Here is a 9,606-nt window from a genome sequence, read left to right on the forward strand (position 1 = left end):
AAAAAAAAAAAAAAAAAAAGGAGAGAGAGAGAGAGAGAGTATACACTTTATGACTCCATTTATATAAAATTCTAGAAAATGCAAACTATTCTATAGTGACACAAAGTAGATCAGTAGTTGCCTGGAGACCACAGAGGTTGGAGGATTATTACAAATGGGGATAAGGAAACTTCTAGGGCTTGATTATGGTAATAATTTCATGGGTGTATACATGTCGAAACTTAAATTTTTCTTTTTTTTTTTTTTTGTGACGGTCTCACTCTGTCACCCAGGCTAAAGTGCAGTGACGCAATCTTGGCTCACTGCAACAGCTGCCTCCTGGATTCAAGTAATTCTCCTCCCTCAACCTCCCGAATAGTTGGGATTAAGGTTGCCCATCACCACGCCAAGCTAATTTTTGTATTTTTAGTGAGACAAGGTTTCACCATGTTGGCCAGGCTGGTCTCAAACTCCTGACCTCAAATGATCCGTGCATCCTGGCCTCCCAGAGTGCTGGGTTTGATTATAGGCATGAGCCACTGTGTCTTTTTTTTTGAGAAGCAGTCTTGCTCTGTAGCCCCGGCTGGAGTGCAGTGGCATGATTTCAGCTCACTGCAACCTCCGCCTCCCGGTTAAAGCAATCTCCTGCCTCAGCCTCCCGAGTAGCTAGGATTACAGGAATTCGCCACCATACCAAGCTAATTTTTGTATTTTTAGTAGGGACGGGTTTTCATCATATTGGCCAAGCTGGTCTGGAACTCTTGACCTTGTGATCCGCCCACCTCGGCCTCCCAAAGTGCTGGGATTACAGGCATGAGCCACTGTGCTCGGCCCCAAAACTTAAATTTTATAAATTTTTTTTTGAGACAGGGTCTCACTTTGTCACCCAGGTTGGAATGCAGTGGCACTATCATGGCTCCCTGCAGCCTCGACCTCCCAGGCTCAGGTGATCCTCTCATCTCAGCCTCCTGAGTAGCTAGGACTACAGGCTCCCCCCACCACACCCAGCTAGTTTTTGTATTTTTTGTGGAGATGGGGTTTCACCATGTTGCCGAGGGTGGTCTTAAACTTCTGGGCAAAAACGATCTGCCCACCTCAGCCTCCCAAAGTGCTAGGATTACAAGCGTGAGCCACCAAGCACAGCATGTACACTTTTAATATGGGCAGTTTATGTCAACTGTACTTCAATAAAGGTCTTTTTTTAAAAACAGAAAGAAAAATAGGACAAATGTATTAATGCTGGCCACTCAATAAATCATATGATAATACTGTAATTAATGTAATCTGTATATAAGCATTTAAATGCAGCAAGAAAGCTACTATGAGAAACTCTAATAAGGCTTCTTAAAGCTCAAAATAACTGTGAACAATATCTCAAGGAGGAAGGAATCAAGAGATTTCTGTTATCTAATATTAATCACCTGTTAAGAAAGAATTCCCTAGTTATACATATTTACCTTATATGAATATTCTTTCAAATAAATTTTAACTATTTCAAAACTACTTTATAAAAAAATTAGAAAAGCCTAGGGTTAAAAATCCTAATCTGGATTTTTCTTTACTAAAAGGTATATCCATTGTTTTGTTTTATTTCATTTTTTATAATAGAAACGGACTCTTGCCACATTGCCCAAGCTGGTCTCAAACTCCTGGGCTCAAGCAATCCTCCCACCTCGACCTCCTAAAGTACTGGGACGGCAAGGCATGAGGCACCATATCCAGCCAGCCATTATTTTAAAGACAAACCAAACTATGATATATTCATTAGTGGGAATAAGTTATGGTATTTGGGGGTAGAACCACTTTATGTTTATGATATTTATGGTAGGTGAGCAATAGTATCATCTAACCTAAGCTAATAGCATCTCTTATTTCAACTGCAGCAGTAGGGTTTATTTTTTAATTCAGCTGAACTCACTCTATTTTTTTTTTTTGAGATAGAGTCTCACTCTGTTGTCCAGGCTAGAGTGCAGTGGTCTGATCTCAGCTCACTGTAACCTCCGTCTCCTAGATTCAAGCCATTCTCCTGCCTCAATCTCCCAAGTAGCTGGGATTACAGGTGCATGCCACCATGTCCAGCTAACTTTTTTTTTTTTTTTTTTTTGTATTTTTAGTATAGACAGCTTTCACCATGTTGGCCAGCCTGGTCTCAAACTCCTGATCTCAGGTGATCTGCCCACCTCAGCCTTCCAAAGTGCTGCGATTACAGGCGTGAGCTACCACACCCGGCTCTGAACTCACTCAATACACTCTCTGAATCTCATTTTCTTCATCTACTAAATAGGTACAAAAATACTTCCAACACTACGTGGTTGTGTGAGGATTAAATGAAATAGATGTATAACACTTAATTTGTTGCTCAGCACATAGAAAGTCCTCCATAAATGTTAACTATTATTACCTGAAGAAATGCTCAGCCTCCATCAGTCCAGTGCTGGAATGGATCACATGTAAGAAACAAGTCTGACCTCGGAAAAAAGGAAAAAAAGCAAGTTAAAAGCAATTCTAAACCTTAATATATTAGTTCCAATTCAAAATCCACAGTAGCAACTCCTAATATCATCTTTCCCAATTTCCTTGGCTCACATTGTATCTCACAACCCTGCCCCTACCGTGAACCCTCTATATGTATTCCCATTGTCAATTCACAATTTAAAAAAAAAAAAAAAATCTGCATTTTGGTCCTCTCCACATTAATTCCCTCTTCATATAAGCAGTTCTTGGTCTACCACTTTCTAATATAAATTAGTCACCCAGTTTACTCTCTGAAATTCTTCAGCTGCTTTTTTGTTGTCATTTTTTGTTTTTTCCAGCTCATTCATAAGAGTAGTCTAGGCTGGGCACGGTGGCTCATGTCTGTAATCCCAGCACTTTGGGAGGCTGAGGTGGGCGAATCACAAGGTCAGGGGTTCAAGACTAGCCTGACCAGCATGGTGAAATCCCATCTCTATTAAAAATATAAAAATTTAGCTGGGTATGGTGGCAGATGCCCGTAATCCCAGCTACTCGGGAGGTTGAGGCAGGAGAAACACTTGAACCTGGGAGGCAGAGGCTGTAGTGAGCTGAGACTGCGCCACAACACTCCAGCCCCAGTAACAAGGCAAGACTCCATCTCAAGAAAAACATGTGAAATACTCTCTTGAAGAAGTTCAATTCCTTTCTGCCCTCTATCTTCCATAACCCTCAAATAGCCTGTAGCTTTTTTTAAATAAAATACAACATCTTCCACTCTTGGCACCCCACAGTCCATTCTCCCCAGAGAAGCATGGGTGATCTTTTCAAAATGTAAATCAGATCATTTAGCTTCTTGTTCAACTGGCTGCCTGCCATAAATGGCTTCCCATAATCCCATGCAAGGTCTACAGAGCACCTTACAAAATCTGGCCTCTGCTAGTTCTTTTTTTTCTTTTTTTAATAGAGATGGGGGTCTCATTATGTTGCCCAGGCTGGTCTTAAACTCCTAAACTCAAGTGATCCCCCCACCTCAGCTTCCCAAAATGATGAGATTACAGGAGTGAGCCACCATATCTAGCCCCTGCTCATTCTTGAACATACCAAATCAAGTTCTCCCAAAAGGCTTTGAATTTGCTGTTCCCTCTGCCCAGATCACTCCCTGCCCATCAAGGATATGCTGGTTCTGCCTCCCCTTCACAGAATAGTTTGTATGTCACTACAAAGAGGTCTTCCCTGACCACCCAAATCTGAAGTACCCACTCTTGCTCTCTATCACATCACCACATATATTTTCTTCACGGAAAATATATCATCATCTGCAATTATCTTTATTTATTTGAAAACTGTCTATCTTCCTAGACAAAAAACATAAGCTCTGTGAGGGTAATCTTTTATTATCAGTGGGGTGCGGTAGCTCCCATCTGTAATCCCAGTACTTTGGGATACTGAGGCAGGCAGATCACCTGAGGTGAGGAGTTTGAGACCAGCCTGGCCAACATGGTGAAACCCCATCTCTACTAAAAATACAAAAATTAGGCAGGCATGGTGGCAGGCACCCATAATCCCAGCTACTCGGGAGTCTAAGGCAGGAAAATCGCTTGAACTCGGAGGTGGGGCGGAGATTGCAGTGAGCTGAGATTTTGCCACTTCACTCCAGCCTGGGTGAAAAGTGAGACTCCATCCAAAAAAAAAAAAAAAAAAGAAATCTTTTATTATCTTGTTCATATCTGTACCTACAATGCTAGATAGTGTCTGACACATAATAAATAAGCACTGAAACAGTTTTTCTAATTGGTTGGTGCATTTACAAAGCTAAGAAGTTACTTCTTCTGAAGTAAATTTGGGTTTCTTAAGGCGTTTAAAGCTTACTGGTACAGCCAGTAAAATGGCCATACTGTCAAAACCTTGTTCTTTTCTCATTCTAACAAACGGCTTTGTATTCTCAGAAATCTCTCCTCCTTCCTCTCTTTTTTTTTTTTTTGAAATGGAGTCACTCTGTCGCTCAGGCTGGAGTGCAGTGGCGTGATCTCAGCTCACTGCAACCTCTACCTCCTGGGTTCAAGCCATTCTCCTGCCTCAACGTCTCGAGTAGCTGGGATTACAGGGGCTCACCACCATGCCCAGCTAATTTTTGTATTTTTAGCAAAGACAAAGTTTCACCATGTTGGTCAGGCTGGTCTCAAACTCCTGACCTCAGGTGATCCGCCTACCTCAGCCTCCCAAAGTGTTGGGATTATAGGCATGAGCCACTGTGCTCAGCCATCTCTTCCTTTCTCTGAAGGTAAAATTTACACTCAGAAAATAAGATGGCAGTCACATCTGGCAGTTAACAGTTCTCTGGCTCTGTGGAGCCCAAATTCAATCTTCTGAGGCAGCAGCAATTGTCAAAGATCTGGCTACCACCACAGCATGGAGGAGTCCCCCATAGCTTAGAATAATTTAGGCTAAATTGACCCAAGTAGCAAACATCTATAAGAGAATCACTGCTAAGACTTCTGTGAAGGATTCCAAATGTCTTAAAGATAACTTCACAAGAGTGGAAAGAAACTGAACTCAGCCATCCAACTACTGGAGCATTCTATAAACCTTTAGGCCAGGTGCAGTGGCGCACACCTGTAATCCCAGCACTTTGGGAGGCTGAGGCAGGCAGATCACAAGGTCAGGAGTTCAAGACCAGCCTGGCCGGCATGGGGAAACCCCCATCTCTACTAAAAATACAAAAATTAGCTGGCATGGTGGTGCACATCTGTAGTCCCAGCTTCTCGGAGGCTAAGGCGGAAGAATTGCTTGAACCAGAGAGGCGGAGGTTGAAGTGAGCTGAGATCACACAACTGCATTCTAGCCTGGGTGACAGAGCAAGACTCCACCTCAAAAAATAATGATAAAATAAAACAAAGCTTTAATAATGACCCTGTCACCAGAAAAACAGACACTTTGCCCTAGGCCTTCTAAGCAGCTGTATTTAGCAGCCAACAACAATCTTTTGCAATAAAATGCCACCTCTGAGTTCCTATGCCTATCAAATTATCACAGGTTTGAGCAACAGATAAATCAGAAACTACAGTTAACAAGTCCACTTGTCTAGGACCCAAGACAATTAATAAAAACTTGGAGAATAGTCTTTAGTCACCTGAAGACAAGTTTTAACGATCCTAACAACTGTTAACACCTGGGCACACCAAAATGGCTGTAATCTGAAGAACAGCCACATGTCATTTCCAATGGTGTCATTATACTAAAAGGGACCTTCCCCCTCTGAAATAGTTTTTAAAGTCAGCTGAATCTTGAACAATGATTCCTACTTTTCTCTAAAATAGGAGCTATGACAGCTACCTTAATGAGAAGATGCCCAATAAACTCACAGCAAGGGTTTCACTGTGCTGACATTCTCACCTCACCTAGGCTGCTGATTCATCTTGACGGGCTGACAAGTCACTGGCTTGCCAAAGATTATTGCTTATTTCACATATAAAAACACTGTCTACTCAAGATAACTACTATCCAGACACCTTCTCCTGCTCCTGAGATGGAGCCTTTCCCTCTGACTTCATGAAGCAACCAGCTAAAGAAAAAAAAATTTTCAGGTCAATATTAGTAACTCTCAATGACTAACAAGCCCTAAAGAGCTGGAAACAGAGCCCATAAAAGGACCAGAGTGTTAACCCTCAGCAACTACCAATTTTTTAAAGAGATCAAAATCACCTGGGGAAGAAACACTATTTTTTTTTTTTTTCAGCATTAACAGATGTTCAGTATTATTACAGTAATCTGAAAAATAGTTGCTAAGCTGTGACGTGAAAATATCAGTCCCTGGCCACACCAAATAATCACAGAAATATTTAAGTAAGTAAGCTTTGTTCTAAAAGGAACTTCAAAAAGAAAGACACATCAGGAGAACAAAAACAAACAAAACATCCATTTCATTTAAAAAGAATAAAAGAGAGAAAGGGAAGGGGAAAAAAGTGGAACAATAACGAACTATGCCCACTTTTAACGTGGGCCACAGTCATGTGTAGTAATTCCCATCAAGAAGTGCAGTTCCATCAGGCTGGGCACAGTGGCTCACACCTGCAATGCCAGCACTTTGGGAGGCCGAGGCGAGTGGATCACCTTACATCAGGAGTTCGAGACCAGCCTGACCAACATAAAACAACCCATCTCTACTAAAAATGCAAAATTAGCTGGGTATGGTTGCACACGCCTGTAATCCCAGCTACTCAGGAGGCTGAGGCAAGAGAATCACTTGAACCCAGGAAGCAGAGGTTGTGGTGAGCCCAGATGGTGCCATTGCACTCTAGCCTGGGCAACAAGAGCAAAACTCCGTCTCAAAAAATAATAATAAAAAATAAGAAGTGCAGTTCATTTCAAAAAAAAAAAAAAAAAAAGTGCAGTTCATGTCCCTACCCCTTGAATCTCAGCTGGCCTTATGACTTGCTTTAACCATCAGAATGCTGCATGAATGACACTGCAAGCTCCAAGCCCAGGCCTCAAGAAGCCTTTCAGTTTCCACCCAAAACCTCTTGGAACCTAACCATCATACAAAGAAGCCAAGCCAGCCTGCAAGAGGCCATACCAACCTAGATGACGGCTCTAGCCCAATGCTAGACATGTGAATGAGGCTATCCAGGCCAATCAGCCCCTAGCTAACGTGCCAACTGACCAAACAAATGAGTGAGCCTAGCCAAAACCATGTGGAATAGACGCAATCTGTGACAGATGAGCCTTGCTCAAATTGCCAACCCACTTAAATCATACACAAAGAATGCAGTTGGCCATTGAACAATACAGGTTTGTTACCAATGATAAAAATCGAACTCTCAAGTGAAAATCAGAATTTTGAAAAACATGTAATCACTATGATGAAGCTGACAGTTTTTCAATACTTAAAGACTATTCTGATGGTAGTGATATCAATTAATGAATGTGGTTTAATATTGAATGAAATGTTTCAAATATTTCCAAGGTCTGCCTAATTCCGTGAGCCGGTATTTTCCAGCTGACCAATTTGTGATGTTTCAAAATCATACACAGTAAAAAGATCCATTCAATATAGATGACAAATGAATTTTACTGTCACCAAGTTCAAAAGTTAATTAATACGATTTCAGATTCCACACCGCACATAACCCCTAAGAAACTACCACTTGGCCGGGCACGGCGGCTCACGCCTGCACTCCCAGCACTTTGGGAGGCCGAGGCAGGCAGATCTCGAGGTCAGGAGTTTGAGATCAGCCTGGCCAACATGGTGAAACCCTGTCTCTACTAAAGATATAAAAAATTAGCCAGGCATGGTGTCTCATGGCTATAATCCCAGCTACTCAGGAAGATGAGGCTGGAGAATCGCTTGAACCCGGTAAGCAGAGGTTGCAGTAAACGGAGATCATGCCACTGCACTCCAGCCTGGGCAACAGGGTGAGACTCCATCTCAGAAAAAAAAAGAAAAGCTACCACTTATGGGCCGAGGATGGTGACTCACACCTATAATCTCAGCACTTTAGGAGGCCAAGGCAGGTGGATCACTTGAGGTCAGGAGTGCCAGACGCCTGGCCAACACGGTGAAATTTCATCTCCTTTTTTTTTTTCTTTTTTGAGACAGAGTCTGCAGAGTGCAATGGCATGACCTCGGCTCACTGCAACCTCTGCCTCCCAGGTTCAAGTGATTTTCCTGCCTCAGCCTCCCAAGTAGCTGGGATTACAGGTATGTACCACCATGTCTGGCTAATTTCTGTATTTTTTGTGGAGACAGGGTTTCACCATGTTGGCCAGGCTGGTCTTGAACTTCTGACCTCAAGTGATCAGCCCGCCTCAGCCTCCCAAAGTGCTGGGATTACAGACGTAAATCACTGTGCCCAACCTCGCCTCTAATAAAAATACAGAAAATTAGCCAGGTGTGGTGGCCCTGTGCCTATAATCTCAGCTACTCAGGAGGGTGAGGTCAGAGAATGACTTGAACCCAGGAAGTGGGGGTTGCAGTGATCTGAGATTGCACCACTACACTCCAGCCTGGGTGACAGAGACTCCATCTCAAAAAAAAAAAAAAAAAAAAAACACTTGGTAAAATGTGGGTATATTATCAGAGAAGAATGGCCATAATTAAAATACTCCTTCCTTTTCCAACTGTGTATTTCTGAGGCCAGATTTTCTTCATATACTTCTATCAAAATGATGTATCACAACAGACTGAGTGCACATACTGATATGAATATAGCTGTCTTCTATGAAGTCAGACATTATAGAGATTTGCAAAATGTAAAATAATGTCCTTTTGCCTTCCCACTAAATCGTTTAGAAAATGAAATTTTTTCATTAAAACATGTATTATATATGTTAATATGTTAAAAGTTGATTATTGTTATGCTTAATGAATTAATAATTTCCTTACATTTATAATAGAATATTGATAAATATAATTCTCATAAAGTTGGGGTCCATAAGAGTTTTTTTTTTGAGACAGAGCCTTGCTCTGTCGCCAGGCACCAGGCTGGAGTGCAGTAGCGCAGTCTTGGCTCACTGCAACCTCTGCCTCCCGAGTAGCTGGGACTACAGGTGTGCGCTACCACACCCAGCTAATTTTTGTATTTTTTAGTAGAGACGGGGTTTCACCATGTTGGCCAGGATGGTCTCAATCTCTTGACCTTGTAATCCCAAAGTGCTGGGATTATAGGCGCAAGCTACCACGCCCAGCCATAATAGTTTTTTAGGAGAGTAATGAGATCAGACATCAAAAAGTTTGAGAAGACCAGGCACGGTGGCTCACACCTGTAATCCCAGCAGTTTGGGAGGCCAAGGTGGGCTGATCACTTGAGGTCAGGAGTTCAAGACCAGCCTGGCCAACATGGTGAAACCCTGTCTCTACTAAAAAAATGCAAAAAAGTAGCTGGGCATGGTGGCACATGCCTATAATCCCAGCTACTCAGGAGGCTGAGGCAGAATGGCTTGAACCTGGGAGGTGGAGGTTGCAGTGAGCCGATACTGCGCCACTGCACTCCAGCCTGGGCAATCAGAGTGAAACTCAGTCTCAGAAAAAAAAAAAGTTTGAGAGTTGCTAATTTAGGCTGGGCGTGGTGGCTCACACCTGTAATCCAAGCACTTTGGAGGCCAAGGCGGGCAGATCAGCTGAGGTCAGGAGTTCAAGACCAGCCTCACGAACATGGTGAAACCCCGTCTTTAAAA

The 9,606-nt window shown here is 42.5% G+C and overlaps 1 protein-coding gene across 2 annotated transcripts in view; it reads right to left on the reverse strand.

The window, feature by feature from the left end:
- Positions 1 to 9,606, reverse strand: part of R3HDM2 (R3H domain containing 2) — a 188,332-nt gene that overhangs the window by 146,385 nt on the left and 32,341 nt on the right. Inside the window, exon 2 of one of the 2 annotated variants that reach the window (XM_037741218.1) lies at positions 2,381 to 2,442. The gene's annotated coding sequence lies outside the window, so the exon portion shown is untranslated. Of the gene's footprint in view, positions 1 to 2,380; positions 2,448 to 9,606 lie in introns of both variants that reach the window. The other variant, XM_037741219.1, reaches the window with a different exon arrangement.

Source organism: Cebus imitator, unplaced genomic scaffold (genome assembly GCF_001604975.1).
Source record: "Cebus imitator isolate Cc_AM_T3 unplaced genomic scaffold, Cebus_imitator-1.0 Scaffold96, whole genome shotgun sequence".
Classification (NCBI taxonomy): Eukaryota; Metazoa; Chordata; class Mammalia; order Primates; family Cebidae; genus Cebus; species Cebus imitator.